Genomic DNA, 12147 nt, shown 5'->3' on the forward strand with positions numbered 1-12147 from the left:
ACGAGTTTAGCGGCGGTGGCCAATCACAGCGCGGCATCCCCCACGTGGGGGTGTCCGGCGCCCTCGCGTTCTGATTGGCGCCGCGCACTGTGACGCAGTGGTCGTTCGCCATTTTGGATTCGAAGTGACGTTCTGTGCGTTCAACAGCTTGTTCAAAACAAAGACAATAATTTATAAACCCGCGCGTTTAAAGCCGGTTTAAAGCGTTTTATAGTGTGAGGATACACCTGCGAGTGCAGGCATTCAGAAATGTGTCTTTTCAAACACGATATGCCGGTTGTAAACTGGAAAAATAACCACTGAGTAGACATGAGTTATCGTTTTTAATACAAGCATCAGGGTGTAAAACTATGTGCTTAATATACAACCACACGTGGAAAAAAATGTGACCCCGCACAATAGCTTTAAGTTTTGGAACCGGAAGATCACACTTTTTCTTGCTCTCGATCCAAAAAGAGAGAGAGAGACAGAGAAAGAGAGGGGGAAGACACGCCAAGAAAAAGAAATAAGTCCGGCCACAATGCCAAGAAAAATGGGAGTTCATAGAAATTAATTCAAGGCCCGGGAGTGCGCAGGAAACGTGAACACCGCTTAATCTACAGCAGAGTGTCCTTTGAGTGACTTGAATTCATCGACCTATTTCTAACGAGACCTCAAGCATCTACAAGCTTTCCTATCAGCAGCACTAGGTGGGCTACAACACGTCTGCAGCGTGAGGATATCAGCCTATCAAGCGCTGCTCACCACGGCCCGGCCCGGCCCCCCCCACGTGGGGTCCCCTCCAACCACCACCCCTCCTCCTTCTTCTCCCGCTCCTCAGCCAATGGCGTCGCAGCTGTCTGCCTGCGCCGGCTTGTGATTGGCGGAGCCGCGGAGGAGCTGTCAGTCAGGAGCAGGAGTTGTCAATTAAACCCACGTTGGGTCACGGCGCTGACAAATGCCTGTGCTACTCTCCCTCCTGCCTGCGAGTAGAGCCGGGAATGGCTGCTTAATTAGCTTCGAATGGCTTTTCCTTTCAGCTCAAACAATCTGTCACTACCATGTGGTAAAAGGAGCCTTGCATAAAACAAAAGCAGGAAAAAAAAATAAAAAAAATAAGCCAGTAGGGGCTAAATATCAGTTTGATTCCCCCCCTGCTCCTCCTCTTCTTCCTCTCTCTTCAACCCCCTCCTGCATGAAAACATTTGCTGCAAAACAAAGCTTTTTTACCTCGCTCCAGCATTCACTCATCTGTTTCTGTCCTCGTCTTCTAAAATTGTGTTTATTTGTTTTGTCTGGGGTGTCCGTTTCATCCCTTCACATTAAATCTGAGGGGTGTGGGGGAGCCTGTGTGAGGTGTTCTTGATTCATTAAGGGTGTTGTTAAATGTTGGGGAGAGTAACTTTAATTGTCTTAAAATAAAGAGACTAATCATTTCAGATGGATTTTTTTAAGTTTAAAATAAATGTATCCCAATCCTCAAGTAAAATGCATGTATGACAGACGTCAACAGGGAAATTAAGAGGAAAACTTATCTACAAATGTAGAATAACAGAAGTAATTAGATTATTAGAAAATGTAAATTATTCGTGAATATCACTTTGCCTAAACTAATAATAAAAAAGCTTTCTTTCTTTATTTATGTTTTTAACACGAGACAGCAAAACTACACCTCAGACTTAAACTCTATGTTACATTATTTATAGCATAACAAAAAGCCCAAAAGTCAAAAAGTACACCACATTTTGAACATGACTGTAGCTAGCATGCTGCGAGCTTTAGCTGTTGCTTAGCAACAAATGTATCCCCTCCTGCAGATGCTCTGACATGAGTTGGGATGATAACTCATGCATTGAGGGCATGTCAGTAAGCTACACACTCGCTGGGAGACTTTAAAGAAGGCTTTTCACACAAAACTTCCCTTAATGATAAATTATCTTTGTAGTAAAAGTTGTAATCACTGTAGTTTGAGTGGGAGCAGACTGCAGACGACAGGAGAAACTAACTTTTTTGTGCTTCTCATAATTCAAGCTTCCTGAGGGAACTTTTTTAGTTCTCTGAGCTGCTCTAACAAACCCTGATGTGCACTGCCCAGGAACGCCATGTTGTTGATATTCACGGTTAGAAATTCAGCCATTATTATTAAACCCATTTACAATTTACACTTCCTGTCATGTTGTGGCATCAGTTCTAATTATGAGTTCAATCATTGGTGAACCTATCTATGATGTCACCAGTTGGCGGCTCGCCTGGTCACACACAATCACATATTACAGATAAACAGTTCACTAAAATATGATTGTGAACCGACTTTAGGTGAGAAATAGGCAACGCAGTAACAGAATTGTGCTTCGTATTTGATCAGCTTTGCCTAGTTTGATGTGAGTTTCGTGCCCTGGACTGACTCACTTAGAGTAACCTGTCAATCATAAGGTAGATACGCAGCTTTATTTTCTATTTTACTCTAAATTGGACCATAATTCACTAAATGAAGATCATAATGTTTGGGAAAAGACTTGAAACTAGTGATTGAGACCAGGAAACTCATTAGGAAACTGTTCACTGAGCTCATAAATCAAATAAGAAGTCGGCACCTTCTCCATTAAAGTGAACGGTATCATTTTTTATTGCAGCCAGTGGAGCTCCCCCTGCTGGCCTTTACAGCTGCCCGTTATATATACTGTCAATGGTACAATGTTAACTTTTCTCTTGAAAATGAAGAACTGTCAGATATCCAAACCACCTTGAAGTGAAACACCAAAATAATGAGTAACGCTGCAAACTGACAACAAACACGTATAGACATTTTGGAAGAATTGTCACATCTTACCAGCAATGCACCTGCATTTCTATGATGTTGTGGTTGGATATAACACAGATAATGTGTAAGCAGGTGCAGAATGGTATAGAGAGACTTCACATATGAGGCTTTAGTATGATGTAACCTTGCCAAAAAATGTAAAGGCTGCACATAAGTTAATGACATAAGACAGGAGATATATTCCAATCTTTAATATGCTTTATATATTTTAATAAAAAAAAATAATGAAACGTTCATTATTGAGTTATTGAAAAATTAATTATCAACTGATCTTTTCTGTAGAGGAAAAAAAAAAGTAACTGAAATAATTTCCTCTCTGTCGCTTCGTTCTTTGACCTTTGACCTTTGACGTACTGCTGAGAGTCTGCAGGGCTGCACGTGTAAGGAAAACGGAGCAAGTCACGAACAGATACACGAATTCAGGTGACAGGAAAAAATCTAAGACGCTCTTAAAAAAAATAAACAGTGGTTTGTTACACAGAACCATCTGGAAGGTCCTCATTGGAAACTGTTTGTAAAAGAGCAGGCACTTTCAAAAACACGCGGCAGGTGACTGGATGAACCAACTGTCTAAAACCGTCAACTATCTACCAATCGGATCAGTGAATATTGATGGATTTGTTTTCAAACGTCCTCAGGTGTTGGATAACTTCTTCAAACAACAACCAGCAGCTTTGTGCTGCTTTGAGTTGGCGAGTTTGAATATATTTGTAATAATCTGGTAGGTTTGGAGACCGTGCTGACTCTGTGGCGTTTTGTGTGGCCTCGGCTGCGTTACCTCTCTCTCTCTCGCTCTCTTTAAGTTGTATATGTGATCTGCTGCTGATGTGTTTTGACTCTTAAGCTGTTGTGGTCTGGGTAAACTAATGTGCTGTTTTAGGACAACTCAGTAAAGTGTGCAGTGTTATTTGGGTGGTCTGTGTTAAGTTTGCCTTGGCCCACCCTGGTTAATGGTCAGCACTTACTTTATCTACAGTTATGGCCTCGCACATGGTGTACTGTCTGCTACATACTTGTTTTTGTGGTGGAGAAAGCTATAAATATTTTCATTTTCAACTCGCTATGAATTATGTCTGTCTCCTGATGTAATATTCCAGGTTTTGTATATTATCTATTTATATATATATAAGCGTGTTTGTCACATTCAGCAAGTCTAATACAGATATGGTGACAGAATGACACAACAATAGAAGACGAGCTTATTTATAAAATGTATAGCAACCATCACTGTCTTATTTCAGGTTTAATATGTACTGAAGCGTAACGTCTGCCTCAAGCAGCATTTACATCAAAGTTTACTTTCTTTAACCGACTTTCACCCAGTGACATAAATCATAAAGCGCAGCGAGCACTGTTGACTGCCATTACAAGTATAAAGCATTTCTTTGTGTCGTTTACAACACTCACACCCTGTGATGGATGTAGTTTTAATAAATAGCATGACTTACAGACAGCTACTGTAAATATGCAAAGTTACATCTAAGTGTTTTCAGCACCACAAACAGCCGACACCGAGAAGCTCTTAATGATGTGCGTGTGCATTCGCTCTTAAGTGCTGCTTTGGGAAGCGTGTGTGTAGAGATTTAAGAGTGTTTGTAGAAAACACTCGTAGAAAACGCTCATATCTTCTGAGATAGATCGAGAAACAGGGCCCAGATTTTGTATCAGAGAGCAGCGGCACAGTGGATCAATGGTTCAGTTCACCTCACAGCCCGTGTGAAGTTTAGTTTGTGTGTATTTCCACTGCTTGCTCCAGTTTCCTTCCAGTTCCACAGACACGCTAACCAGGCGTATTAGAGAGTAACAGGTATGAACATTGAGGTGTGTCTATCTGAACATGGCGACCGGCTCTCTACACACTGTATTTTGGTGAATAAACTACAGTTTTTTGGACAGTTTTCCTGACTAAAGAGTGTCAATGCTAAAAACCTCTTCCTGTTTCCTTCCTCCACCTCTAATATGGGATGTTGCCATGTATAAAGAGGGAGCAATTATAAGTATTTTATGATCACTTGTAAGCCACTTGCCAAGACAACCTACTCATTTTCATGCCACTATGTTTGCAAATGACATTGACATAGTTTTGGGAAGTATGTTCATGTTTAGAAAGTTCAAGTTTCTCAAACTAACACCTTTTCATCTAGACTTTTCCCTCAAGCAAAATCACTAAATTATACACATTTATCTTGTCGTTATAATGTAAAGGAGTAAAAAGCATATTAGGATATTGTCTGGTGTGATCAGGGCAACCACCTCTACTACCTACACTCTCCTCAGCCAAGTAAAGTCATTCAATCGTCCACACAATGCCTTCACAGTAGAGATTTTAATGTCTGAAATAAACTACCCAAGTCGGCATAAATGAAAAAAAGAAAAGAAAAGAAAGACCAGATTTGAAAGGGACCCAAGAACAGTCAGACCTAGCCCGAACAGACCTGGGGATAATGATGCCAGGATGACCAGAAATGGGCAGCAATATGAAGCGTCACCAATTAACAAGCAACCACGGTCCAAAACGGTAGCAGTGCATTTAATTTTTCTCTAAATTTCATCACTCGCATCAAAAAGGACATTTTTCTGCTGTGATGGTTATGACAGACCGTATGATCAGATAGTATTATGGTATTCCACATAAAGACGCAAATCACAGACCAATACATTGTGACTTTAGACCCTTCCAAGTTCAGGCCCTGGGTCAGTTCTCAGTGAGTATACTTTACACTGACAGACTGAGTTGTTAAACTGTACAACTATTAGTTTTTACGCCATCCAAAAATCACCAGCTAGCATATCAACATCATCTATTCATCATCAGTCTCACTACGGGCAGGTACTGTTGATTTATGCAGAATTGTTGGTCAATTGTGCCGATATTTGCTCTGCGCTGAGGATCCTGGGATCGGTATGTGTAGGTCCAGTGTTAAGGATGTGGGTTATCTGGGAACTGGCAAACACAGCGGCGGTCTCCACAGGCCAGTGAGTCTGATTCAAGAACCACATACAAACAGACATTATCATACAGCTTCATCTCACACACTGAGGGCCGTGGATACGTCACACACACACACTCGCACACAATCACACACAGATCCACTTTTCATCCCACTCAATAGAGAGTGGCCTAGATTAGGCAGCAACAAAGGAGTGGGCTTCACCTCTGGGATAAGGGGGACCAGTCCACCCTTGTAGACCTCTGCACTGTTTATTTGCACTGGAAACCCAGACGCTGTGAAACTCCCACTCTGAGGCACTACACAAATATTGGGGCTATTTGCAGAGGTGGTTTTAATTCTTTACAGAGCAATGATTGGTTCTTTTCACTCCCATCGGAGCAAGAGCTTGGCCAATGGCTTCCTTCAGCCTCCTTAGCCCCCACCCCCTACACCGACTCACACCACCCCCAAAGTAAATATATCTGATGTATATTTTCAATGGCTTTAGTGGCCACTGAAGACTCAAATCCCATTTATTCTGCTTATGGTATCACATTCTCTGTGCAAACAAATCCTCAGTACCAAAACCACAGCTTCTATAGCAGACCGGTGGTGGTTCCGGCTTCTGCTGTACACAAGGATCTTGATACTTCCTGAGAGGAGAAACCATGTTCTGTCGCCTTTTGGAGGCCTGCAGTGTGAAAACAAGGAGGGGCTGTGCAAAGCAATAAAGCTGTTCTTGAGATATTTGGCGCAGTATGTGAGGAGGTTATAAATGAAGAGGGATTGCATGCTGCTTCAAACACTGATTAGTGCTTTTCTTCTTGTGTAAGTAGTCTCACCTTTTGTGAACTTGTTTGATTATCAGCATCCATCAGATTAATTACTTCATCCATTCAACTGTCCGCTCTTTCAGCCATCCCAGTCACTTTTCCTTGGAGGAGTGCAAAATGGGGCCTACTGGTCTGCTTGGTGGGATGGTCACAGCAGTATTGTGAAGCACCCACTGACTGGGGATTATTGACATGCTTTCACAGGCGAGTTCAGGCCATGAAAAGAGACATTCCTCGCCACAATGGACCCAGTGTGTGTCGTGGGGGCTGCAGATATGAATAGGGCCCCTAAGTGTATCACTGACTCGTCAGCCTGTAATCAATGCAAACAAGATGAAAGGACCTTATCAAAAGAGACAAACACAGACATGAGCAGCATCTGAACAAAAACGGCGAAAGCCTTTTTTTTGGCGTAAGTCCATGCATTTGTTTGTCCTAGTGGCTGGTGTATCTACTGTATGTGTGTGTGCATATGTAGACCTACACACATGTGGTCTTTTCTCTGATGTTATCATGTGTTTCATCATGCCTACAGAGAGTTGAACTGTCAAAGCCAGAGCCTAACAGGGATGATATACCAGCACAAAACAAGGGTAAAAATATTCTCCAAATTGTATTTTATTCATTAACAGAGTTAGCTGAGTTGCTCTGAACTGAATTTCAAACACAGAGAGGATATTGAGGAATTTCTTTAAAATCCTATCTGATGATTTGCTGTAATCCCTCCTTGAAAGAAGGCCCCATCTTCTGCAAAGAAAACCTGTGACAAGTAAGCTCTTTAAAAACACAGCTGTCGATCAGGGAAGTTTGTTAAGGTACTGAAGGTAAACAAGAGTGGAGAAGTGAGAAAAGACAGGAGTGCCTTGACAAATTTTCCTTTTGTTCCTGTCTTTTAAGAAGCTTGGAGATATTAACACTGAAAGACTGCCTTATCCCAGCATGTACATTATGGGTAAAAGATAGACACATTTGAACGCTTACAAGTGGCACTGTTAAGACAGAGGATCAATCAATCAGTGACAGCAGTTTAAAAGTGGTTAAAATATGACAACAGCTTAAATAAATAGTTGTTCATTGTTTAAAATAATCATATAATTTGAATTTGAGTCATTTGTTTTGTAGTTTAGTAAAACCAACTTACTTGTAAATGCAGGTTAGTTGTAGTGTTGTTGTATTTTAGGAACCTATTGCCCTGGAACACAATATTAAGCGCTCATGGAATTTGAGTGTTTGTTGTACACGCGGTGTCAATTTAAAATGGGTTCAGACTGCTCTGCTGAGCATTAATGAATTCAGAATGGCTCTGCCTCTGGTGTTGTCTGTGATTAATAAGCTCATTTAGTCAGCACTCATTGTGACCAGGTCTACAGGCCAGCCCGGCGTCAGGCTCTTTAGTGGGTTGGTGTTATTTTTTGTGATTACCGTCCAAGTGGCTGCTGTAAGCAGCAGGTCAACAAAGTGACCTTATCCTGTCCTTCAGCTGGAGAGTGAAAGGGAACCTAGTGATGATGGTGAGGCCCACTTTGCCTTTACCAAGTGAATGATAACACACCCACGGAGGTGCCAAGTACCCCTTCTGCTACTGCTGCTGCCACTAACAAAGGTAGAGTGCCTGTTCCAGCCATCCTGTCTCCTAGATATTATGTTTATGTATTACTGAATAGTTTTTCCAATTGTGTTGTGCTGACAAACACAATCGCTGTCTGGACTTACTTAACAGGCGATGTTTTTTAGAGGACGAATGAAGTGCCACATTATATACTGCACCAGAGCTGCTGGGAGGTGGTTGTACAGAGTGCAGGACTGTGAGTCGAGAGACCGGGGGTCACATCCAGAGTCCCGTCTGTGGTTGGGGTTTGGCAACAAAAGCACTTTGGTTAATATTAGTGGAAAGATTGTGGCTTCAGTTAAATGTTATTAATCACATTGTGTCATTTTTGTGACATTTTCCACCACAGTCATTCCCTAGTTTACTTTTTCCATAGTTTAGTTTAATAATGAAGTAGTCGCTGTATATGACTACATGAATGCATTCAATATCAAAATTTTTGCAATCTGACAAATACGTTCACAATATTTCCCTGTTATGTTAATAGAAAACATAAACAGAGTTTGGTCTAGATTATTATAGAGCTTATATTTTATGATCAGGCAGAATAAGCAGATTGTCTCTCTGTGTGATCATACTGAAATTTTAAAAACATATTACAGTTTGAGAATCTGTGTATCAGCAAACATATACAACAATGCTGATATCTATGTATAATATCTGATATCTGCAGTAAGCTAATAACAGACTATCTATTGGTCTAGCTGTAGTACTTTATATAACTTTTTCTGTTCCAGGGATCTATTGTTTGCCATTCATTTCTTACAGTATGAAAACAGACTCTTGAAACTTTGAGTTGTGTAATTCATCACAATCAACATCAAAACATGATGAATATCGTCACACATTAATATCAGGATATAATCTGTACTCATAGCCGGGCCCTAGTGGATATGTTGTTTTAAAAAGTTAATATAAAAAGTATTTTCTCTGGTATAAAAGTATATCATTATATCTCTGTTATAACTTTCTAGTATAACCTCCAACTCACCTCTGTCTAGTTGTTCATGTGTTATATCTCTAAAAAGTGTCTATTTTAGTGGTGATGTTGTAACATTATTATTTTGTTATTCTCTGGTTCACACGGTAGTCGGGAAGCCTGACACCAGGACCACGTTTAGTCCCATCAACTGTAAGACTGATAAACATAAAACGGTAGGCTGCGGCTCTGCGGGTCAATGGCGTGCCTTCTTGTTCTGATGTAAAATTTCTATTAGAAAGGAGGGAAAAGGGATCTACAAGTATGTGAGAGCAGCCTGACATCTTGGTGACATTTCAAATGTCTTCTCCATGTAATGATCTTTTTTTCATCAGTCACTCGGCAGGCTACCAGAGAGCTGAGTTCATTATGGACCAGAGCAAAATATGGTTTCCAAGGGAACAAGCCCCGACATGCAGTGCCTCAGGACTAGGCAAGATGAGGATTTGCTCTCATGTATACTTGAGAGGGAATTGTGTAGCATTTATGCATGTTTATTGAAAATATGCAGTAGGGTGCGTGGCCATGTGTGCCATTTTCGTGCATGCTGACCCACTCAGCCTTGTGAGATAAATGGAATGAGGTAAATTACCTGGGAGATTGCAGCCAGGCCATCGATTTCATGGGTCATCAGATAATGCTGGGGCTTGCTGAGCACATGCCCTTCAGCGCTAGGCGAAGGCTATCATTTAGCCAGATCAATAGCTCTAATTACCCTGCTCCACCCACTGCAATAAATTCAGAACCTATCATATTGTCTTCAAGGAACTGGAATGGGGAAGTACATCACTGATGAAATCACACCAATGTTACACTGTTGTCGGCTGAATCTTTAATGAAGTATAGATTCTTTTTAGACTAAATGGCAATTCCTCCACCATTCAGACCAACATTACCTGCATGAAAGATGATATTTCTGCCCTAACCAACCACTAGTGACTGATCCACCCAGCCTGCTGTTCTGATTTCATCAACTAGCACAATATTAGCATAACGTAACATTTCTCTTAACCTAAACAAGTTTGCAGAAAAGCTTAGCAAAGTCCCTCAACTGTAGTCTCATGATACCAGATGATTGGAGATTTTAGCACCTACGAATCATCTCGGGATTTCTAAATGCAAAGTAGTTCCTTGAATGACAGCGAGAACGCCCGCCAACAAACGTACCCTCCTTCCCTAATGATACGGCTTACCTAAAACAGTGCTCTTCCCCCATTCTTCACCGTAGTGAAACACACTAGAGGTATAGTCAAACGGATAAAGCTTTTTAAAACATTAAAAATGGATGTGTTCACAAGCACATTACTTCTGCATGTCACCGCCACATCGCTGCACTAAAGACTGGATTGGTTCTGCAATGCAGGTTTTTTTTTTAAACCCTCTAATTGTTTCCACCCAGTTTTAGCAACGAAAGCTGGGAGACAGTCCTCAGTCTCTATTGAGCGAGGAGTTTAGAGACTGGCTTGTCAGTCTACCTCCACTGAGTCCACTGTCCTGGATCAGGCAGCCAACTTTAATCCTTCTCACAAAGGCTCTGAAAGGCTCGGTTGCTTCTAACAGCCATTTTCAGAGAAATGCCAGACCTTTGAATCACTCATGAAAACGTGAAATGTGTGAGGGGATTCAGAGGTCTGGCTTTTTGACACTGAAGTGTATGTTTGTCATGAGAATTGGAGCTAGCAGCTAAACACACCCATTAAGGAAGCACCACAGGGTGTTTCTGAAGCCATAACAAGCAATGCACAGTGCGGTTTTTAAGATGTTGCATGTCAAACAGAAAGGAACCATGAGAGATATACACCGCTCTTGAAAATGCGAACTGTCAGTTGCAAACGTGGTTTTGTGTTTTTCTGAGAGAGTTCACCGGATTTGAAACAAATAAGCTCACAAAGCGTGAAAGGAAGTATGGGACTCTGTGATAGAGTTTCACCTTCACTCACTGGTCTAGTTTGATTTCCTCTCAGCACTACTCCTGCTTGACATGTCATTAACTCACACACACCACACACAGCATCTTGTGTTAATATCTTCAAGCCGTCCACTTAAAAGTAATGCTGTTGTCAGTGTTATGCCCTCCCTCCTTCTGTCCCTCACCTCTAACATGCTGAGTGCTGCCATCCTGCTATCAGGTTTCTCCACACTCATAGCTCCACTTATCACTGAGACTGGCTCGCTGCCCACTGCCCATCACTTTCTGTCTGTTAGTCTCTCTCTTACCTCTCAGACTGAGGAAACAGCCCTGTCGCTCATCTGGTGGTAACTTTAACGGTAAAGTTCCTTCAAGCTTAAAATTCCCTATAAGTAGATTCAGAATCTGAAAATACATACAGAGACTCTGTTTAAAGGACCAGTGTGTAGGATTTAGTGACATCTAGTGGTGCAGTTGCAGATTGCAACCAACTGAATACAGCTCAGCCTTCCAAGCGTGTACTAGAAACTACTGTTAGTCCCTATCTAGAGCCAGTGTTTAGTTTATCCAGCTGTGAAATTAAGTGTACGATAATTTAAATGGATTTTTGTGGCTGTGTAGATGCGTACACTTGTTGCCTTGTAATCTCACCATGACAACAAGACAGAAAGTTACTGGGTCCAGCCCTAAAACAGCAGATAACTCCCCATAACACAACCATCACATTTAGTTTTTTGTATGAATTAAACAAGATATAATGTGGGAAACTTTGGAGGTGCTGGTAGATAACAGAGCCTGCGGTAGAAACATGGCTGTTCAACATGGCTTAATAGTTCTTAGTTTCAGGTGATTATACATTAATGAAAACATACCTATGAATAATATATTTCATTTCTGACAATAGATCCTCCTCAATGTTACACACTGGACCTTAAATGTTTAAGGTGTCATTACTTATCATATCTTAAAAGCCAACTTTAAAATAATACATTTTTAATTAATTCCAGGCTGCTTCTTGTTACAAAGAAGTGTGCATTTCTTTTTACCCAAAGCCATGTCTGTGTTTATGTCTGTGTGTGTGTCT

Source organism: Morone saxatilis, unplaced genomic scaffold (assembly GCF_004916995.1).
Source record: "Morone saxatilis isolate NCDOM2014 unplaced genomic scaffold, NCSU_SB_2.0 Contig11, whole genome shotgun sequence".
In the NCBI taxonomy this organism is placed as follows: Eukaryota; Metazoa; Chordata; class Actinopteri; family Moronidae; genus Morone; species Morone saxatilis.